At 41.3% G+C, this 23,771-nt stretch overlaps 1 protein-coding gene across 1 annotated transcript in view; it reads right to left on the bottom strand.

Moving 5' to 3' along the window:
• LOC111152666 (ADAM metallopeptidase with thrombospondin type 1 motif 17) overlaps window positions 1-23,771 on the bottom strand; it is a 323,596-nt gene that overhangs the window by 32,086 nt on the left and 267,739 nt on the right. The window lies entirely within an intron of this gene.

Below are 23,771 nucleotides of genomic sequence, written 5' to 3'. Positions count from 1 at the left end.
TTCTAATTTTGCCACATCTTTATCAACACTTGCTATTTGCTTTTTTTTGGATAACAACTATCCAAATGGGTATGAGGGATTATCTCATGATTTTGAATGATAGTTCCCTAATGACTAGTGATGTTAAGCATATTTTCATGTGCTTATTGACCAACTGTGTCTTCTTTGGAGAAATACAGAACCAAGTCCTTTGCCTATTTTTAAATTGGGTTGTTTTTTGTTGGATTTGTAGAGTTTATATATTATATAACCTATATATATTCTGTAGAATATATATATTCTCTATATTACTCTTTTATCAAATATATGATTTGCAAATATTTTTTTCCCATTATTTTGGCTGCCTTTCACTCTGTTGATAGTGTTTTCAATGCCTAAGAGTTTTTAATTTTGATCAAGTTCAATATCTATTTTTCCTTTTGTTGCTTGTGCTTTTCTTGACATATCTAAAGAAATCATCATCAAATCCAATATCATAACACTTTTTTCCTGTTTCCTTTTAAGAGCTTTATAGTTTTATCTCTTACCTATAAGTCTCTGGTCCACTTTCAGTTAATTTTTGCATACTGTATAAAGTAAGGATCCAACTTCATTCCTTTGTATGTATTTACCATTTGCTGACTTTTACTGTGGTTTGATTTGTATTTCCCCGATGGCTGATGATATTGAGCATCTACTCATGTGCTTGTTGGTCATTTGTAGACCTTCAGAGAAATGTCTACTCAGATGATTTGTCCATTTTTAATTGGGTTATCTTTTTTATTATTGAGTTGTGTTTTTTATATATTCTAGATGCAATTACTTTATCAGATATATGATTTGCAAAAGTTTTCTTCAATTCTTTAGATTATCTTTTCATTTTCTTGATGACTTTGAAGCACAAAAATTTTAAATTTGAATAATGTCTAGTCATCTATGTATTTTTTGTTGTAGTCTGTGATTTTGCTCTCGTATCTAAGAAACAATTGCCTAATCAGGAGTCAGGAAGACTTATGATTGCTTTTTGTAAGTTTTAGAGCTTTAGCTCTTACACTTAGGTTTTGATCCATTTTGAATTCACTTTTGTCTATGGTATGGGCTAAGGATCCCACTTCATTCTTCTGCATGTAAACATCCAGTGTCTCAGCACAATTTGCAGAAAAGATTAGGCTTTTCTTCACTGAAATGTTTTGGAATCCTTATCAAAAATCAACTGACAGTAAATGGAAGGGTTTATTTTTGGACACTCAATTATATCCTATTATTATTTATGTTTTTCTTTATGCCAGTACCATACTGTCCTGATTATTTTAGTTTTGTAGTAATTTGTGAAATCAAGAAGCACAAGCCCTCTAGCTTTGTTCTTATTTTTAAAGATCGTTTTGACTCTTCAGGGCCCTTTGCAATTCCACATAAACTTTAAAATCAGCTTGTCTGGTTTATGCAATAAAGACATCTGAAATTTTAATAGGGATTGTGTTATAGCTATAAATATATATATATATGTATATATATATTTCTGTAGGTTTAATAGTTGAATTTTAACAGAGATTGTGTTAAAGCAGTTGATCAATTTGTAGAATATTTCCATCTTAAGTCTTCCAGTCCATGAACATGGGATATATTTAGATATTTGTTACTTTTTCTTTCAATAACATTTTGTTTTTTTCAGTGTAGATATCTTGTACTTCTTTCATAAAATCATTTCTAAGTATTTTGGCTTTGATGCTAGTATAGAAGGAACTGCTTTCTTAATTTCCTTTTCAGATAATCCCTTGCAAGGATAGAGCAATATAATAGATTTTTGTATATTGATTTTATATCCTATAACCTTGCTCAGTATGCAGTTCTAGCAACTTTTTTCATGGATTTTTAATAATTTTCTATATATAAATCATGTCATCTATAAATAGATACAGTTTCTCTTCTCCAATCCAGATGCCTCTTCATTTTCATTTCATATTCTTGCCTGAAAATGTCTACAAGCACAGTACAACGTTGAATATAAATGGTAAAAACAGACATTTTTGTCTTGTTCTTCTCTTAGGAGGAAAACATTCAGTCCTTCTCCATTAAGTATGATGGTAGCTGTGGGTTTTTTATAGATGTTCCTTATGAGGTTGAGGAAATTCCTTTCTAGTCTTAGTTTGCTGAATTTTTTCATTGTGAAGGAGTATTACATTTTGTCAACTGCTTTTTTGTGTGTGTTTGTCAATTGAGATGATAATGTGATTTCATCTTTTATTCTGTTGATGTGGTATGCTACATTAATTGATTTTCAGATGATAAACCAACCTTGTATTCCTGGCATGAGTTCCAGTTGGCCATGGTGTGTAATCCCTTTTATGCTGCTGAATTCAATTTACCAATATTTTGTTGAGGATTTTTGTGTCTTTATTGATAAGAGATATTGGCCTGTAATTTTTTGGAAACATTGTGTCTAGTTTTGTTATCAGGGTAACACTGGCCTTACAGGATGAGTTGTAAAGTGCTTCTTTCTCCCCCCACTTTTTGGATGAGTCTGTGAAGGATTTATACTAATTCTTCTTTATATGTTTGGTAAAATGCACCAGTAAAGCCATCTGATCTTGGGCCTTTCTTTGTGGGAAGTTTTAATTACTAATTCAATCTCTTCACTTGTTATAGGTCTGTTCAGGTTACCTATTTTTTTTTTTCCTCAGTCAGTTTCAACAGTTTGTATTCCCGGGAATTTGTCCATTTTAACTAATTAATCTAATCTTTGTGCCAAAACCACTTTTATTTTCTCAAAATAGTAGCACCAAATCCCCAGATAATAATGGGGACAAATAGAGGGCTGTTCAAGGGATCAGGTGTGCCAAGGTTACTGCATTGTTTGGGAAAAGGCTAGTGATTCTGAGTAACTCTGAATTTCACTGAAACCCTGAGAGTTCAGATATACAGGAAACATTTAAGGGTAACCATTGAAAGAACAGAGAAACAATCTATAGTTTCCAAATAAAAGAAGGGAAAGAAGTAAATAAGAGATGTTTGTTAGTTCTGAATATTTTGTAATTTTTAGTACCATTTCCTTTTTAACCCACAAGTTACATATATGTATATTTTTGGTTAAATATAAATATATGTATATTTTTAGTTTCTGAAAATGCAGAGTAAGAGGGATCATTACCTTCTTACAGCTTATTTCCATTGCAGTTTTCTTGTGCTCAAAAAAATGGTGTGTTTTGTTATGTTAGTTGCCAAAAATATAGACTTACCAGTCAACAGAAAAAGAATAAACTACCCATTACATGATGCAGAAGCAGCATGTTATCATATGGAAGAAATAACTTCATGGTCTCAACTCATGCTATGCAGAGAAAGACATTCTGGATAGGTTAAAGTCTTATATATAAGGAAAGCCAAATCTTAAAAATTCTGGAAGAACATGTAAGAAAGTAGATTGATGACTGGCAACATAAGGAAGGAATTGTCAAGTAAGACAAAAGAAGCAAAACACCCAAATTAAAAGTCAATCAACGCAACTAAATTAAAGATAAAAGCTTCTACTCAAACACACCACAGGTGAAAAGAACAGGCCTCAAAGTAAGATATTTATAATTTAGGACGTATTAAGAACTCTTATAAATCAAGTAGGGATAGATAAATAGCCCAATGGGTTAATTGGCAGAGAACAGGAGAATCTATCACAGAGGAAGAAATATCAGAATTTTCTATGAAAATACTAGATCTCACTATAGAGCAGGGGAATTTAAAAAAAAAAATCAAACAATGATTTACCATTTCCTGCCTACCAGATTGGCAACACTACAAAGTCTGACTAAACCAAATTTGGCCATGACCAGAGCAATGGTAGCTTCTATTGTGTTTATGGCATGGTAACTACAGGTAAGCCCTATGAGAAAGCTCAATGTGTGCATATCTTATAACTCTCTCCTTGCATTTCTAGGGATGCAATGTCTTACAGATGTGCTCAAGGAAACTGGACAAGGATGTTTAGTGCATAACTATTTATATAAACCCCAACTGGCAAACAACCCAAATGTCGACCAATGGCAGAATGACTTAGATACAGAAGATGGAAGAATAAAAAGTCGAAAAAACATATGCACCAGAATCACACTGGCAACATGGAAGGATCCCAGAGGCAAAAGGAACGTACATACGCTGGCTAGGACCCTGCTGAAACATGCCAGACAATGCATTCTCTTGTTTGCAGACAGATCCATATACAGCGAAAGCTTGGAAATTTGGACGGGAAGCATATACGCTAATGGGAGTGGCAGAGAAGAGGATCAGAGGGGACAAGGAGGGTTTTAGATGTGTCTGTAATACGTTATTATTTAAGAGCTATGAAGCAGGGTGCCGGGGTGTCTCAGTTGGTTAAGTGTCTGCCTTGGGCTCAGATCATGATCCCACGGTCCTGGGATTGAGCACCGCATGGGGCTCCCTGCTCAGTGGGGAATCTGCTTTGCCCTCTCCCTCTGTCCCTCCACCTGCTTGTGCTCCCTTTCTCTCTTTAATAAATAAGTAAAATCTTTAAAAGTTAAAAAAAATTTTTTAAAAGATATGAAGTGAAAACAGCAATGGTAAACATGTTTACACTGGGATGTACAGACATAGGTGTTTATCTCAGTGCTTTCCATATATAAGAAAATGTTAACAAGAAAAATACACACACCAGAGCCAGGTCAGTATGTGCCAACTGACCTAACAGCAGACCTACTGTGATCAACCAAGAACACGGTGCCCAGGGGTAGATGCCTGGACCCCACTGTTCCCCCATGGCCATGCGGGTCAAATGCTGCTGTTTACTTCTTATTTTCTTAAAGATTTTATTTATTTATTTGAGATAGAGCAAGAAGAGAGAGAGAAAAAGAAAGAGTGAGTGCACAAGCAGGGGGAGGGTTAGAGGGAAAGGGAGAAAAAGACTCCCTGCTGATCTGGGAGTCTGATGCGGGACTCAATCCCAGGACCCTGGGATCATGACTTGAGCTGAAGGAGATGCTTAACCGACTGAGCCACTCAAGTGTCCCAATATCTTTCCTCTTTAAAAGCATAGCTCAGAATCCAGCATCTTTTTTTACAATCTCCTTATTTAAAGATGTTGGACGTGGACTCTAAAACCTTAGGAGTCCCATGTGGGCCAAGCCACATCTGCTGTGGAATCCTGTCCTGTGGTCTCCAGTCTGGGATGTCACACTTTCATATTTGGGGGGAGGGGTGTGTGGCAGTTCAGACCCTCCACCCAAGTGGCCAGATGTCTATTTTCCTCTAACTCTCACCTTAAAAGGCCACTTGGCACCGTCTGCTTGCCACCTGGGTGCTCTGTCCTTGCTTTGGTCCCCACATTCCTGCTGCACATGTGGACTAGTTTGTCTTTTGACTGGCTTCATGGGTTAGCCCCAAGAAGTCTGTCCTAAGAAGATTAGGGAAAAAGACTCCCCGAGATGAGTGATATGACATGGTTTTCCCAAGACACCAATCCGAGAAGCACCAGTCTGAAATGAACGCCAAAGTCCTGAGCCCAAGTGGGCAGCCGAAAACACCCAGAGGCCTGATTCACACCAGCAGGAGTCCCTGCCTGGCTGTCCCAGCCGCACAAAATTATTCAACGTGAAAATATGCAGGCAGACCTCCCCAACATTCCACCCCCACTGCCGCTCCAGTTTGGCTATGAAAATGCTCAGAATTTCACAAGACTCTCTGAAAATGTTCCTAGGGGGAGTTCTCAAGAGCTGGAGTGAGCCAGCTCTGCGTCTTCTGGAAGGGGTACAGAGGGGAAAGGCCGTTGTGTTTGGAGGGACAGAGGCAGGGCTCCAACACGACCAGCCTGAAAAGCTGGCTGACTCTGGCTCTGAGCTCGCCCTGGGAGGGTTCTGGCACATGGATTTATGAGCAAGAGAATTTACAGCTCTGCCCGCTTCCCCACCCACGACTCCCTTTAATTGCAAGCCTCACATTTTGCTCCCTGTGCCCCTCCTGCCAGGAGTGCTCCCTGATTCCCCCAGAGCTGACGGGAGCCAGCCAGACCCTTCGACAACAAGCTCTGAGGGGACTCTCTGTTGGTCTATTTAAAATCCCCAGTGCCTTGTCTTATGCCGCTGTGTTAGAAGCCGTGGCCTTGCTGGTGATGCCCTGTAAAAGACTGTCCATGGTGAACCTGAGAAGAAATTCTTCAGGGGTGACGGGCATCCAGGCGAGGGCCACAGGGAGAAGGCTGGTTGACGTGGGACCCAAATACTGTTCAGTGGCTGGTGTCCTGCCATGTGTACCCTCCTGCCCTAAATAAAGTGACAAAGGGTCTTTGGTGAGCGTTAACAGTCCTCGATGCAGCTGATGGCTCTGCTATGTCTAACATGGGTCACCATTTCACCTGATTTTTGCTGGCTTTTGCTTTGATGTCTTAGCTGCTGAGAGCTCTTGCCACTCTGTCTTCTGTTCTCAGTGGTCTCCTCCTCCCCCATTCTTTGGACTTCAGCTTTCCCCTTGGTTCAGTGGCTCTTTTGCTCTCATGGCTCACTTATATCTTATTTTTCCTGGCCTTAATTCTGCCATAGTTTCCATAGGTGTTTTGATGCAGAGGACCCCTGACTCTCCCCACCTTGGGAACTCTAGGCTCATGGGATTGACACTGGAGAAAAGCAGGGAACCCCAACACACCTCTGGCTCTGGGTGGGCGTGCTTATAAACCATTCCGATTTTCCTCACTGCCAAAGTCTGGTGGCCCCTTCTTTTCCAGAGACTAGGCATAAAGGGTGTGAGGATCTAGGGGGCAGCTCAGAATGCTCCCTTTAGCCATGTCCACGCACTGCTCAATGCCACTGAGCTAACCTCTACAAGGAATCTCAAATCTGCCTTGCTTTCCCATTTCCAAGGCCACCCTTGCCTGGGGTATTATAACACTCTCCGAACTGGCCTCCTCTCCTCTTCCCTTCCACAGTAATCTGTGCACTTCTGCCCTGGTTTCTGTCATGTGATTTCCTCACTCTGAAACTATCAGGGGCTCCCTAGTACCTATTATCTTTTACACCCTGGGCCCAGGCAATCAAAGAATCAAGGTCCAGTCTAAAAACAGAGTGTCCCTTCAGCCTATTCTCCTCCTCATTCCACCAAGGACTGCTGATGTTTTCAGGAATACATGCAAGGCAACAAAAATAAGACTCTGGGCTAAGGAAAATAAGAATCAGGATAGATCAAGGTAAGGGGAACCCAGTCTTATCTCCTGGGTTTTAGTTGGCCCCATGTACTCCTTCCCTCCCCAGATTATCTGATATTCCCTGACCCAGAAATGTGGACGTTGCTCCTTCTGCTTAGCATGCCCTCCTTATTTTTCCCAGTTGGCCGATCTCCAGTGCCTGCCCCTCCGTGAGCTCTTCCGTGGGTCCTAGATGTACCCTCTTCTACCTCTTCTAAGGTTCCTAAGGTTCTTAAATGGTCTGAATGATAGGGTTTCCCCTGAGAATATCCTCATGTTGCTATGGTCGAGAGCCTCCTGGGAGGCGGAAGGCTCTGTCCAAGTTCTGGCTCTCTGGCTAAGTCTTTGATGACTTTGGCTACTAAACTTTCTCCAGGTCCCCATGTGTCCATCTGTGAAATGGACTGAATGGCTCCTACTCATTCATTTCTCACATGGATGTGTCAGCAATCAATATGGTCAAGCCATTATGGTCTCACAGCCCCTTCTGGGTTGACTCAGGTCTTCAGCTAGCACATTCCAGAACAGTCTAGGATCTGTACACCCCTCCACCCCACACGACTGACTTGGCCACAGCCTTCACAGCCTGCCCACCTCCTCCTCAGGGGTGGCTCTCATGAAGGCAGTGTGTTCTGGGAGTACACCCTAAACTTTGGCTCTAGCACATTGGAGAGACACTGTGCATTCAAGCTGCTGGCTAATAAAACAACCAGCAGTTTCCTATAAAAAGTTACAGTGGGATAAATCCACAATAAAATATTCATGCCCTTTATTTCACTTCACAGAAAGATTCAAACATCCCAACTAAATGGAGTCACGGCAGATGCTGGGCAGATGTTCTCCAGGCAAGCAAAGGAGAGACAATAATTAGTCTCAATTAAGTTCTCAATAAATTATGCAACAGAGACCTTTAGCCACTCAGCCTGGAGTGCCTTGCTGGGCCAAAGTCAGTGAACTGGGTCCAAAATGATTTAGAAACTTTGGATTGCTCCGGATAATTCATGTTGTGAGTAAATTGCATAGTCTTGGCATGAGAGGAAATAATGAATACCATAACCACTTTCAATTGAAAATAATAATTTGTTAATAATTTTAATAGCTAATGAGCTACAGAAAATGTGTCCCTGAGCCCTCCAAACAGAAAGGAAAGAGATTCATTTAATTCGTGGCTTTATTAAGTCTCTGGCATCAAATCACCGACATACTTTTGAGATTTTTATTCAGCAAGTATGTCAGAATGATCTGTTTCACTAGGACACTGCTTCTTCTCTTTGATCTTAAAAAAGTTTCCTAAGTATCTGTTCAGTGAGGGTGTCTCTGTCTAACTGCATTTTAGGGATTTCCCACCAAGATGGGCACACAAGACTGGCTGCCTCCACTCCACCTTCCAGAACCTGAGAAGAGACTTCTAGATCTCAAGTCTTGTCAAACAGCTTTGTGACACCCTCTTCTTCCTCCTCCTCTAAGTGTCATGTGTTGTCCATTTTTCAGTGAAGAAAATAAAATTTTAATTAGAGAAGTGGAGAGACTGTTTCATGCCAGGTGAAATACCTGGGATCACTCAGAGTCCAGATCCCCCTCCCTTCATGCTCCAAGGCCTGGTCTCGTTTACTTGATCCTTGCTCAAGAACTTGCTTAACCCCTGGTGCTTTTGGAGGGAAGTTTTCAGCATAGGGCTTTGTGTTCATTGAAGACCCAACAAATGTTTTTTGAATGTAATTGAATTCATGGTCAATGAAGAAAATCGAGAAGGGATTTGGAGATTCCTAAAATGATCTTTGTGTTTGTCTCCAGGGGAATCTCTGTCTACACTTCCACTCATTTTAGGAATCCCTTCTCTATGCACATTTCTGTTTACTTGGTAGAATTTATATATATAATCCATGCACATTGTGGAAAATCTAGAAGGTACATAACAGTATAAAACAACAGAACCAAAGAACGCATATGATCCTAGTCTCTACCTAAACATATTTTCTTTAATGTTAATGTCATACTATAAACAGGTCATTTGACATTTTGTTTATTTCGCTCTTAAAGGCATGAGATCTATGTGATCAAAAATCTTTTCTCACGAGTGATTTCTTTCATGCTTGCATAACACTCCATCACATGGATAGAGCCAAATTACTTAACTAGCACATACTTGCTGGATATTTGGGTAGTTGCCAATTTTGTCCCTATTTTGGATCATTTCCAAAGGGTATAAATTGAGGTCCTGGTTCCCAGGTGATGAGTGATGCATTCAGACAACCAGGAGGGACTGCTCGGATCTGTGCATGATGGGAGCGTGTTACACCATGACCGGTGAGATCTGTCCTGCTAGCCTTCTGATGCACCAGAGTGGGCACACTTGTTCTCTGGATGATGATGCTTAAGATATACAAAGGCAATGTAAGAAGGTCTCAAAAATCCTTCTACATCTCTCTTTAGTCTCTCTCTCTTTTTTTAAACCCACAGACACAGCCCTTCAGCTATTCTTAATGAGGCAGCTGTATCCAGGACACTCACCCTTGACTCCCAACTCCTGCTTTAGGCACACCCAGTCAATAAGCAATAACCACACTGATTGGACATTTCTCCATGCCAGATGTCACATGCTTTGGGTCTCACTCAATCCCTAGTTAGATAAGGAAAGAGAGGCTCCTTTAAAGTAGGCTGCCTGGGTCATGTCGCCAGTGAGCGAGGTGGGCTCTCTCCCCCTTTGCAAACTCCCCCCAGCTCTGGTGTGATGCAGCTTGGCCACTGCTCCCTGGGACGCTGACACACGTCCATACAATTCCTGGCAGGGTATTCGTTCTGTGTCCCCAGTCATAGGCCTTTTCCATAGGGCTGGAGCTGTCTTGCTTCCCTGTCAGGCACAAAGCTCTGAAGGGTAGGAAGGAGCCTCCTCATCTTAGGCTGGGCTCAACTGGACCCAATGTCTGTGCTTAGAAGATGCTCGGTTAAATCTGTTAAATGAGTGAGTGAAGGAACAGCTTCAGGTGCTCAGATGAGTTTAATGTCAGTAGACACCCCAGGTCTCCCCATTTTTGAGTTACTGTCACATGTGGGTGTTGTATCCTGTATAATTTTATTTCCGGGTAGAGGGGACTTTTGCATTAAAAAAAAATGTTGGCTATTAATTTCCATCTTTATTGCTTTGTGATCAGAGGGTTTTGTTTGTATGAGTTCTACTTCATGCAGCCTTTGATACTTTCTTTGTGACTAATTACACGATCGATGAATTTCTCTGTGCCCTTGAGGAAAACATGATTCTCTACTCTCAGGGTGTGGTGTTTGAGATACTATTTTTTATCTACTTGCTGCTTGATCTGTCTTATACTGCTAGTGGCATATTAATATCTCCTACACCCAATAAATTTCTCTCCAAATCCCTTTGCGTTTCCTGTGATTTAAGCTTGAAGTAGTTGCTGTGTTACTGGGGCACAACTATTCATAACTGTTTAATTTTCTTGCCTCCACATATGCTTAAGTTTTAGTTCTACAATTAAACATATTAAAATGTTTACCATCTAGTCCTTTGACCACAGTGTCCCTAGGTATCTCTTGGTTAGATGAAGAACAACCCTATCATGCAAGGGTTGGCAAAGCATGGTCTGGGGGCCAAATCCCTTTTTGTAAAGTTTTACTGGAACACAGCCCTACCTATTTGTTTATATACTATCTATGACTGCTTTTGTGCTACACAGTTGGATAGTTATGACATAGATCATATGGCTTGCAGAGCTAAAATATTTAGTATCTTCCCTTTTCAGAAAAAGTTCGCCAAGTTCTGGTCTAGTAGATTCCTCAGGAAGGGCTCATGGGTACAGTATCCTAAGCTCTTGCATATTTAAGGCTGTTTTTCTAAAGTTTTGATACCTGAAGGACAGTTTTGCTGTATATAAAAGCCTCAGTTCAAGTTCTCCTTCCTGGTCTGCTGTCCTGTCCTGACACCATTCCTAGTCATATAAGCACTGAGAAGGGGGGTCTGTGTGCCACTCACAGGAACCACAAGGCATGGGTGGGTGATGGAAACAAGCGAGAGCAGAGTGGGTGCCCTGGTCCTGGCAGGAGCCCTACCACTCAATAGCCACAGGTTTCTATGGTGCACCTTGGTCCTGTGGCAGTCTCCACCATGGAGGCCTGCCCAGAGCAGTCACATAACGGGAAGCAGACATATTCAATGGGCCTCCCAGGACACAGATGAAGGAGACCTGGATCTAGCTGTAGCTCCATGGCAAGGACTATCAGCCTGCCCCTGTTTTCCTGCTTCATCTATAGCAACATCATGATGACTTGCCAAATGCTCTGCTGACCTGATCTGCCACCCCAATATAACACTGACAGACACGGGTGTTCTCATTAAACCCTCCCCGATTTGGGGCATACAAGCAGCCTTCTCCCTAAAATGCACATAAAGCATCTAAGTTACTGATCTGTCCTCTAGTTGGACTGGGGTTTGACAACAGGCTGACATGGCATTCCTTGGACCTGTACATTTATCCACTTGAGAAACTGAAACCTACCCTCAGAATCTGGTCCCTCCCTCATCAGCCAGAATTTCACAGAACTAATCAGCAGAGCTCTGGAGGTAACATTTGTAGGGTTCTGTAGCATCTTGAATTGGACTGGATTTCCTTTTGGAACGGGGTTTCAGACACGTCTAAAAAATCATGACGATAACAACAGTGATCATAAAAATGATTTATCTAGCACTTACCGTGGGCCAGGAACCTTCCTAAGCAATTTATTTCTACAAACTCATGTAATTCTCATGACAGCCATAGGGCAGCAGGTGCTATCTGTGTCCCCCATTTTACAGAGGCTGAGTGGCCTGGTTGAGATTTCCCAGTGGCAACTGTGGAGCTGGGACCAGATGGGAACTCAGTAGCTGAGCTTTCATCCTTGAACTTGGACACGCTCTGCTTCCTGGGGCTTGTGCTCCACGCTCCCTATATCATCCTTGGCCATCATGTTCTGTGTGTTTTTTTCTGTCTTGTTCCAGTTTTAACCTCATTCGCCTTGTTAAGAAGTATTTTGGCCTTATCCTTCCCAGTTTTGCATACTTCAAAGTTTAACTTAATCAACAGCAAAAGTCTAATTTTTTTTTTTTTGTAAATAGGTCTCAGCTGGCAGGCTTCTGCTTGACTGGCCTGAGCTGTCTGCTGAGGTTCCAAAGTGTTCTCTTGCCACATGTCCCTTTGGCCTGGTGTTCTTATGCCTTTGTGTCTGGCTCATTCAGAGGGGCTGGGTAGCTCCCTGGTCCTTTGTCTTCTCTTGTATGTTCTTTTGGGTCTGTTCATGATAATGGAGTCAGAATCAAATCCTCCAGAATTTGCCCTACCTCCTGATCTGTACTGACCTTCTTTAGCTCCGAGATCAGAACTAGCTCTACTTTGACTTTTATTTCTTCTGTTCTCCAAAAGCAGAGCAGTCCATGCCTAACCTTGCTGAATTCCCTTTCCTGTGACCAAATGAAAAAAATATGGCAAGTCATGGCTTCCCTGTTTTCGTCACTGTCATACCAATGATTGACTCCTTCCTGGTCTGTCAGAATTAAAGTGAGAGTGATGGCCCCTTTCACAGCATCCCTCTGAGAGAAGAGCAAGTGAAGAGTGCTTTGTCTATAAGTGTGGGTGACCAGTTGCCTGTACTGCCCCCATTCCATGCCATCTTCATCACCAGTCAGCATAGAGCCTCTGCCAGGCAAGGCCATGACCCCCCTTGAGGGCCCCACTTGCATTCTTGACATGGTTAGGGTCTCCTGCCCCAGTTGCTCTTTCCCTCTCAAATGGTCTGGGGTCTGGGTCCCCTAGTCCTCCAGCCCCCAGGAGATGAGATAACTGAGTACTTTTCCTTCCTGGATCAGTCGCACATTCTTCCTACTGGAGGATTTTTGCATCTGCTGTCAAATTCAAATCATGGGACCCAATCCGCCAAACCTGGTTCTTGTCACCATACTTCTTCTTGAGTTAAAATTTCGAGTAACATTTGCTACCATATATTGGTAGCTCTCAGTGTGGTGCCTGGGCCAATATCATTGGAAATCTTCTTAGGGATGCAGATTCTCAGGTCCCTCTACAGATCTTCTGAATCAGAAATTCTGGGGGAGTGGGCCTGGCTATCTGCAGGTTCATAAGATCCCAAGAGATCCTGGTACGTTAGAACCACAGCACACTATAAAAATAATCAACTGATCCCTGACTTATTTCTGACGAGCTCTGTGAGAATGGCTGGTCCTCAGGTCACCTTTTGCTCTCCTTGACAACTCACTGGTCAGGTGCAGCTGAATTTTTTTTTCCAATCCCTGCTCTCAAGAGCTAATGGAAAGCTCTCTCCAAGTGGCCAGTTTGCGTTCCCTTCCCAGGAAGTGGATTAGGAATCATGAAAGGGAAACCACTACTGAGTCGTGTGCTGGGTATGGGCCAGAGCACATTCATTACCTCCACGGGGCTAATTTCTGCTCCTAATGCCATCAGGAATTTCTCTTGGATATTATGTACTTATATTTCACCAAGCTCCTTCCTTCAGTGGTATTTAATTCCAAGTATAGGTTAGCAGGCAGAAGTGCTGGCAGGATCCAGCATTTGACATCCATCCACATCAAGTGTAACCTTATTACTTACTCCCCACCATCTCTCCAGCCTGCTTTGTAATGTGCCATCTGGGCATGAGACATCTGTGAAGCTTCTAGTCACGCACTAAGCCAGTAACCCAATCTTGGGGCTTGAATGACTCTGAAACCCTTTCATATAATCCCTTTTCCTCCCCAAGTCCTACCTCCATTCTGCTGATAATATTATCTGAAGTTCACAAATACAGCACTCAGAAACAGTCATGATGTCGGAAATGAACCATCTGAGATTTTTCTGCTATTTCAATTTACCCCCAGATACATATACATTATATAAACTTGTTCTAACAACAAGGGGAATGCTAGCATATATTAGGACCTTTCCCCAATCTTTCATTACCTGAAAAATACCAGTATGGGTTATTTAAATTAGGTAGTTATACACTATTAAAAATGTGTGTGTGTGTGCAGTGTCTTAAGAAATGACGGATAACCCATAAAATGCTGGGGTCCAACAGCTGGCTGATGTTTATCATTAGTATAGTGTTGTAGCTGAGCAATGATGATGGTTTTGGCCAGCATTTCATCTAGTGCTTACTTGGGTGGAGGAATTTATAGGCATTACTTCATCTAATCTTCTCAAGATTTCTATGAGAAAGGTTCTAATTTCCCAGTTTATAGATGGCAAGATCAGGTAACCTGCCCATGTGTTTGCCTGTAGCTAGTGGTGGCACTGAGACAAGAACCCATGCCGCAATTAACCAACCAGCTCATGATCTCAATAACCCTCTCAGGAGGCTACCCCTGGCAACATGGAGAGAGCATTTCACTCTTTTTCTCAGCTACCAAGCCTAACAAACTGTGTGTCTTGGTGCCTCTATACAACAGGGATATAATGATCTTTTCTTTTCAAACTTAAAACAATTCTATTTAAATGAAGACCACAGTAAAGCATGGATTTCAGAAAGTTCTGCAGGAACTGATGCTGACAGAGTGAACAAGAAGTGTTCCTGGGAGGGGATAGGGTTGACTCAGAGTCAGGTGAAGGATAAGTCAAGGTGGGCTTGAATAAAGACCATCCTGGGCTGTACTGAGGATGGGTGAATGATTTAACCAGAGGATAACTGAATACGCACCAGAGTCCCAAACCAGCCTCTGACTGCCACCCCCTTGTCAATGGAGCACTTGTCCAGATAGACATTTGTCTCCTGTTGGGTCAATGCTCATAGTGCTAGAATGAGACCTTATCTTCAACATAGCAGTGCTTGGCCATGGAGATAAGGACCTCAGCTGGTACTACATAATCCACTAATCCATTCCAGCAACTTACTAACCCTTAAGCTCTGGGCACTGCTGGTACTGGACAGAGAGCAGTACACCCAAGTTTTCCCTGCCCACACATGACACACCGCTGGTGCTCTACAAATAGTTGCTGAATGAATGGCATATTGACAAGGTCCTTGCCTTTGTGGGAGGGAGAGAACAATAAAAAGAAGGGGAACAATAAACAAAGGAATACACAGAGCCATACAGATTATTTAACAGGAGTGACAGAGGTGTCCTGCCCACACCTGCTATTTGGCCCAGGTGAATTCACTGTTTGGCCACAGTGGACATATTACAGGTGTCAGAGGTTACAAGTTTGATCCCTGGTTGGGCAGGCTTAGCTTTCTGCCCAGAAAATCATAGACCTGGGCCACAGACCACCTGTTCAGTCCCTGTAGCTTGGGTCTGAGTGAGAGAGTGTGAGGTTCTCCCCCAGGCTCCTGGAGCCCGTCCTTGGCAAGTTGGGGATCAAGAGTAAGCTGTCTTGGTATTCACAGGACAGCACCCCTGCCAGCACCTCTCCCTGCCCCCCCACAACACTCTGCACATACACAGGTCTCCTGGGAAGCCTCTTTCATATTTGGACCTCGTCTCAGATGCCCAAGTCCTGAATTTAAATTTCTTTTCTAACACGAGTCCAGATAATGTGAAGGACAAGCCAGAAAACTGACCGACAGGCCTTTCTCAACTTATGATGGAGTTAGGTCCTGACAGATGATCGAAAGTCAAAAATACCAAAGTTGAAAATGCATTTCATACACTGAACCTACTGAGCATCATAGCTTAGCCTCATCCACCTTAAACGCGCTCAGAACGTTCCCATTAGCTCATGCTTGGGCAAAATCTAACAAAAAGCCTATTTTATAATGAAGTGTTGAATGTCTCCTGTCATGTATTGATTACTGTACTGAAAGTCAATAACAGAAGAGTTGTACAGGTGCAGAATGGCTGAACATGTATTGGTTCTTTATATTCATGACTGTGAGGCTCACCAAGAGCTGGGGCTTGGTGCCACTGCTGGGCACCACCAGAGAAGATCATCTCCTGTACCTATAGCCGTGGAGAGGATCAAACTTCTGGCTGCATGTTTCACTTCCAGAGAAGGGAACCATGATGGCTTCCTCTGCTTCCTGTCCCAAGCTGAAGTCCATTAAAATGCCGTCCACTGCCTTCTCTTGTCTCACTTCTGAGTATCTGTTTAAAGGTGCCCTAGTGAGAAAGGGATCTTTTTCATGCCATGGTAGATGCAGGTTGTACTATTTTTTTTTTTTTTTTTAATGGGAATGGTGTAGCAGGAAGAGTGCAAGATTTAAAGGAAAATTTGGTTTGAGTTCTGCTTGCTACCGGTATGACCTTGGGTAAGTCACTTCTCAAAGTCTGCATCTGTAAAATGGGGTGACAACACCAACTTTCTAGCCCTTCCCTCCCTGCTTGCCTTACTGCTCACCGGTAGGAATGGATGGGACCACTCCTACCCTGCTTTGGATTTTTGCCACCTCCATAATTTACATCTTATCAAGAAGAACACAAGTTCTCAGTTTTATGACTCTCTGCTTTCAGGTGTACAAAAGAGTGACTCGACAATTCTGTTCATTACTCAGTGATCACCATGGTACATGCCATCATCATCTGTGACCACACGCCATTATTATGATATTATTGTGACGTACTTTTCATCTCCCTTATTTATTTTAAAACTGCAAGTTTGTACCTCTTAATCTCCTTTACAGATTTTACCCATTCCCTTCCCCCCGTCCCCTCTGGCAAAGACAAAGTTTGTTCTTTGTATTTATGAGTCTGTTTCTATTTTATCGTCTGTTTGCAAATGGGTATGGAGGTTTTTTGTTTGTTTGTTTGTTTTTGCAGTGAGGAAAATACTCGATTGGGGTGATGGCTGCACAACTCCTCGAGTATTACTAAAACTTTATGTGAATTATATCTCAATAAAGCTGTTAGAAAAGATTCTCTGCTTTTACAATAAATTCATTTTCAGATATTCTTTTGAGAGGGAGAATAATTTCTCTGGGATTTACAGGAACAGACTGAATTGTCAGGAGGGAAGGAGAAGGACAAGTGAATAGATTTTAAGCAGCAGCTGATGAGCTCACTGGACTCAGACACATTTTAGCCCATCACACCTGATCCGGTTACACTCCAGAAACTGGCGCTTGTGGCTGGTACAGTTTGGGGGTTAAAATAACCAGGAGAAGCCTGGGTTTGGTAACACGTCGTACCACACCCATCACTAAAAGTTTGGAAAAAAAATGCTCATGCTTTGAGAATCGTACAATTGCTGATGCTGAAAGTTCACATCCAAGAGTAACATTCTCATCAGGCTGCCTTTCTTACTGGGACACAGGAATTTTCCAGTATAGTAGCCCTCCTGTTAATAGACTTGCCGGCTCTCACACTAGCTAGACAGTATTGACTGGATAGTTTTCCTTAGTCTCGCTTTGGTCATGACATCAGCATGTCCCTACATGTTTGGGGTGGAGGACGTCTGCTCTTTCCGCTGGCTCGCTGTTGTGTTCCTTCTTGGGGTTTCCTCTGGGTGACTATGCCACACCCTGCAGAGCATGGGAGCCAAACCAGGCCAATCAGACCTTTTCTGAGAATCTAGATTCAAGTGGAGTCACTCCTGGAGGGGAGGCTGCTGGCTCCAAGATCCCCTCTCCAAGACATGCTTTTCAGCATCTTGTCAATATGGGGCGCTATTCCACATCCTTTCTATATACTCTTAACTTTTTGGTATGTTTGTAGATTTCAGTTCCATTCTTTGGGACCAAAGAACCTTGATGCACATGTTTCTTGAGTCTAACTTCACTAGAGCCAAGGTCCAATGTGTTTGAGAAGCTGGTGGTCTCAGGTCACCTCTGCTAGATTTCTATGCTATTGCCACAGCTTCAAAGCAGGTGGGAGTCCCGTGGGTACAGAAGCACCATTTGTGGCCACGTCATTAGCTAACTGGGTGGTCTTCTGCCTCCCACCATACTTGATCATCTCTTCAATGAGAGAAAGAGGTCTGAATACAGAGTGCACTTTTCTGGTAGAGAGGTAGGGTCATCCTGAGCAGGTCACCTTGCAGGGTGGCCGCAAGACACACAGTCTTACCTTAAGAGAATCATGAACTCCCATGGAAGGGAACACCACAGCTGGGGTTGGAATGAAGGACACCATGTCATGTACCATTGCTAATATCTGAACTGGCATTTGTGGCCTTGGCCAACAAGCAGCCTGAGCTATTCCAATTGTGAACCCTTTCCTTTGACATTTGGAGCTGTTCTGTAAGACCCTCTCAGGGAAGGTTCCAGCCAGAATGGGGGAAAGGCCCAGATGTGACTTCACACTCCACTGACTCTTTCCACCCATTCTCCCTCCTGCTTCCGTGTGCGCCTGACACCTGCTTCCTAGAGGACTCCATAAACTCATTCTGACATAGGAGGTTAAAAAAAGGTAACATTTCTTCCCTCCCAGGGCAATGTCTTTGGCTTACCAAAGAAATCCTTCATTCCATCCCTTCCTTGACACAATGGCCCCTTAGCCCAACTATGCAGGCTTTCAGAGCTGGAGGGCCAGCTTCCTTGGAGCAGGAGAAGCTGGCATGCCTTCTATCTAACCTTCCCTGCTCTCACAAAAAGCAAGAATAATGCTGTGTACCACAGGGCAAACATAAGCACTTGAGGTATTTGTAAAAAGATTAATTTTCAAAAGTGCAATAAGGCTGGGCAAAGACCAGGCATGCAGGCACAAAACATCACTTTAGATGGTTAGAAATATCCCACGTTCCGTGGTGCTGCCGCTTAACAGGTACCTCTTGAAAAGCTTATGGATCCGGCCTATGTGGGGCCTTTCTAGAAAGGTTCAGGTGGTTTTTTTGGGGGGGAAAGATGCAAAATGCCACTGGAAGGCAGTAGTTATTTAAGCTATTTAATACAAATGCTGGGCTATTTCCAGAGCATAGGCACTACTTGAGTCCAACAAGAATGATCCCGTCTTTGTATGAAGGAGTTCTGACCACAGCTTCTGCCAAGTTCTTGTTTGAAAAATTTTACATCTTTACATTTTTACATCTATGTGTACAATGTAATGACTTGATATTTGCTTATATTGCAAAGTGTTCATGGCCGGAAGTCTAGCTAACATCTGTCACCATATGTGGCTATAGAATTGTTTTTCTTGTGATGAGAATGTTTAAGATTTATTCTCTTAGCAACTCTAAAATATGTGATCTATTATTATTAAGTATAAGAATAGTTATAATAACTACAATAGCTATAATAATGTGCCATCCTGTACATTAAAACCCCGGGATCTATTTTATAACCGGAAGCGCGTACCTTTTGACTTCCCTTACCCATTTCACCAACTCTGCCACACCCTGCCTTCAGCAAGGACCAATCTGATCTCTGTATCTATGAACATGTTCTTTTTCACTTTCATTCTTGTTTTAGATTCCACATATAAATGAGATCAGACAGCATCTGTCTTTCTCTGACTTATTTCACTTAACATAATGCCCTCAACATCCATCCATATTGTTGCAAATGGCAAGATTTCATTCTTCTTTATGGCTGAATAATATTCCATTGCATGTTAATATACATTTTTCTGTTATCTATTAATTTTTTTATTATTCATTTGCCAGTGGAAACTTAGGTTTCCATATTTTGGTAAGCAATGCTGCAATGAGAAGTGAGCTGCATATATCTTTCTGAGTTAGTGTTTTCATTTTCTTTGGATAAATACCTAGAAGTGAAATTGCTGGATCATATGGTACTTCCTACTATGTTTTGTAGATGGGAATTTACATTCCCATTAATAGAACACGAGGGTCCCCTTTTCTCCACATCCTCGACAACATGTTATTTCGTATCTTTTTGATTACAGCCATTCTAACAGGTGTGAGGTGACAGCTCATTGTGGTTTTGATTTGCCTTTTCCTGATGAATAGTGGATGTTGAATATCTTTTAATGTGCCTATTGGTCATCTGTTTGTCTTTGGAAAAATGTCTACTCAGATCCTCTGCCCATTTTTAAAGAAGACTCTTTTCTTGCTATTGAGTTGTAGGAGTTCTTTATATATTTTGGATATTAACCCTTTATCAGAGATATAGTTTGTAAATATCTTCTCCATTAAGTAGGATGCCTCTTCATTTTTTGATGGTTTCCTTCACTATGTGGAAGCTTTTCACTTTGATGTAGTTCTACTTATTTATTTTTGCTTTTGTTGCCTTTGCTTTTGGTGTCAAATCCAAAAAATTAATCACCAAGCCTGATTGTGCAGAGTTTACTTAGCCTATGTTTTTTTTTTCTAGGAGATTTATGATTTCAGATCTTACATTCAAGTCTTTATACCATTTTGAGTTCTTTTTGTGTATGGTATAAGATTGTGGCCTAGTTTCATTCTTTTGCATGTGGCTGTCCAGTTTTCCCAACACCATTTATTGAAGAGACTGTCCTTTCCCCATTGTATATTCTTGGCATCTCTGTCATAAATTAATTGACCATATAATGTGTGGGTTTATTTTTGGGCAATCTATTCCGTTCCATTGATCTGTATGTCTGTTTTTATGCTACTACCACACAGTTTTGATTACTATAGCTTTGTAATATAGTTTGAAAACAGGGAGTGTGATGTTTGAGTCTTCCTTCTCAAGATTGCTTTGGCTATTTGGGGCCTTTTGTGGTTCCAGACAAATTTTAGGGTTGTTTGTTCCAGTTTCGTGAAAAATGCCATTGGAATTTTGATAGGGATTGCATTCAAACTGTAGGTTGCTTTTGGTCGCGTGAACATTTTAATATTAATTCTTCTAATCCATTGACATGGTATATCTTTCCATTTGTTTGTGTCTTCTTCACTGTCATAGTTCTCAGTATACAGGGCTTTCATCTCCTTGGTTAAATTTATTCCTAAGGATTTATCATTTTGATGCAATTATAAATGGGATTATCTTTAAAATTTTTTCTGGTAGTTATTAGTGTATAGAAATTCAAGACTTCTGTATACTAATTTTGTATCCTGCAGCTTTACTGAATTCATTTATTAGTTCAAACAGGTTTTTTTGGTGGAGCTTTTAGGTTTTTCTATATATAGTATCATGTCGTCTGCAAACAGTGACAGTTTCACTTCCTCTTTTATCATTTAGCTATCCTTTATTTTTTTTCTTGGCTAATTGCTCTGGCTAGGATTTCCAGTATTATGTTGAATAAAAGTGGTGGGAGTGGGCATCATTTTCTTGTTCCTGATCTTAGAGGAAAAGCTTTCAGCTTTTCACCACTGAGTATGTCAAGTTCTATTTTAATTGTCTTAACAGTGTGTAAGGTTTGCTCATTCTTACTGTGTGATGTTTCTGCTTTGGGGTTTGGGGAGAAAGTGCCATGGTGAGGAGGAAGGGAGAGACAGGGCTTTTCTCAGAGTAGTATTTGACTGAGTTGGGTGAGCTGGGTGCCACCAGGAGAATGGGCAGGTCTGCATATCCCTTGAGGTAGGGATCTGTAGTCCTAGAGACTGCTTTCCCCTGTCAGTTTTTTTTAATGGAGCCCTTTCTCATCCCATCCAGTACTAGACTCTGTGAGGTAGGTAGGATGGGAGGCTATTAGGCTAATGTTAAATTCTTTGGCTGCTTAAAATACTTGGAACATGATAGTACATTGTTCAGATAATAAAAAGAAATAACCAAGTAAATAAAGAGATGGTACTACCAAATGGTAGTTATTCCCTTCATTTTATGGATGCACAAACCACTGCTCAGAGACACAGCTGGTGATCCCCAAGTTCCCCTGCCAGTGAAAGGCATGGATAGCACCAGTGTGTGGGGGTGGGGTTCGCTGCCTCCTGATTGAAAATACTGCCTGCTTACTTGCATGGCTCTACTAAGTTGATGCTAGGGGGTGGCTTTTTTGTGAGGTCAAAAGAATGATGGCTAGCATGGGGAAAAGGACTTTCAGCCTCATCTGCCAGTGTGTTGGGGAATGGCAGCTATGGGGGACATGCTTTACTAGAAAGCTCTCCAGCAGAAAGAGCATGGGGGACCCAGGGAAGCTTGGGAGACAGCCAAAGGGAAAGGTCAATTCAAATGGGACCAATGGGAGGACGACTGAATGCACCCACCAAATTCTGTCCTAAGAATCTCAACCAGAGGCTCAGGGAGAGATCTGGCATTTTGTAGTGGGAGAGGATGGACAAGAGCAATAGCCCATGCATGATAATAGTGGCCATTAAATTAAGATCTGGTGATGCCTGCTTAGGAGGAGACACCTAAAACATTCCAGCCAAGGCTCCTGACTGTCCTTAGTTCCCCATGTTCTGAGATACCTGGGCTGTGGGTTGGGACTGGCCTTCCAGCCTCTATACTCATGGAAACCTGCTGGAGGCCTCTGCTTAGAGTGCAAAGAGCCTGAACTTTTAAAAATGTGCACTTCTTTGTGTGTTTTGTTTTTTAACAGCCTTATTGAGATATAACTCCATACCATACAATTCAGCAATTCAATGGCCTTTACCACAATCTAGATTATTCTTATTATGCCCAAAAGAAACTCTATACCTTTTAGCTATCAACCCCCAATTTCTTTTCCTCCCCTTCTCCTCAGGAGAAGTATCTATTCAGATCCCTTATTATTGAGTTATGTGTCATTTTATTATTGAGTTGTAACCGTTCTTTATATATGCTAGTTTTTAATATATAAGATACATAAATCTATATAAAATATACATAAAATAGTTTTATATAAACTTTATATATGATAAGTTTCTTATCAGATAGATGATTTGAAAATATTTTCTCCCACTCCATGGGTTGTCTTTTCATTTTCTTTACTTTCATTTTTCTTGATATTTCAGGGTATCTCAGGACACAGTAGGAACCTTATTAGCCCATACGGTTTTAATTCTGATGAAACCCAATATATCTACCTTTTTGTTGTTGCTTGTACTTTTGCTGTCATATCTAAGAAACCATAAACATAATAAAGACTTTTTTCCCACTTTGTTCTAAGAATTTTATACATTTAGCTCTTTAGGTCTTTGATCATTGCGTTAATTTTCATACATGGTGTGAGGTAGGTGCCCAACTTTATTCTTCTACATGTGGACATAAAGTATCACAATTTCACTTGTTGAAAAGGCCATTCTTTCTTCACTGAATGCTCTTGGTCACATGTCAACAATCAATTGACAACAAATATGAGGGTCTATTTCTGGACTTCAATTATATCCCACTGTTCTATATGTCTTATTATTATTATTGCAATACCACACTATCTTGATTACTGTAGTTTTGTAGTACATTTTGAAGTTGAGAAGTATGAGTCTTCCAACTTTGTTCCCCTTTTTGAAGATTGTCTTGACTATGCAAGGCCCTTTGCAATTCCATTTGAATTTTAGGATCACCTTATCCATTTGTGCAATAAAGAGAGATGGGATTTTTATAGAAACTGCATTGAACCTGTAGATCAATCTGTGGAATATTTCCACCTTAACATTAAGTCTTCCAATCCATGAGCATGGTACATCTTTCCATTGATTGAAATATTCTTTAATTTCTTTAAACAATGTTTTGTAGTTTCAGAGTATGAGTTTTGTACTTCTTTTGTTAAATTTATTCCTAAGTATTTTATTTTTTTGATGCTATTGTAAACAGCATTTTTTAAAAAAAACTTCATTTCTGGTTTGTTCATCACCACTAAATAGAAATACATTTGATTTTAGTTTATTGGTCTTATATCTTGCAA

This window comes from Enhydra lutris, unplaced genomic scaffold (assembly GCF_002288905.1).
Source record: "Enhydra lutris kenyoni isolate GAN:26980312 unplaced genomic scaffold, ASM228890v2 scaffoldscaffold29, whole genome shotgun sequence".
NCBI lineage: Eukaryota > Metazoa > Chordata > Mammalia > Carnivora > Mustelidae > Enhydra > Enhydra lutris.
This window is presented reverse-complemented; position numbering and strand designations above follow the sequence as displayed.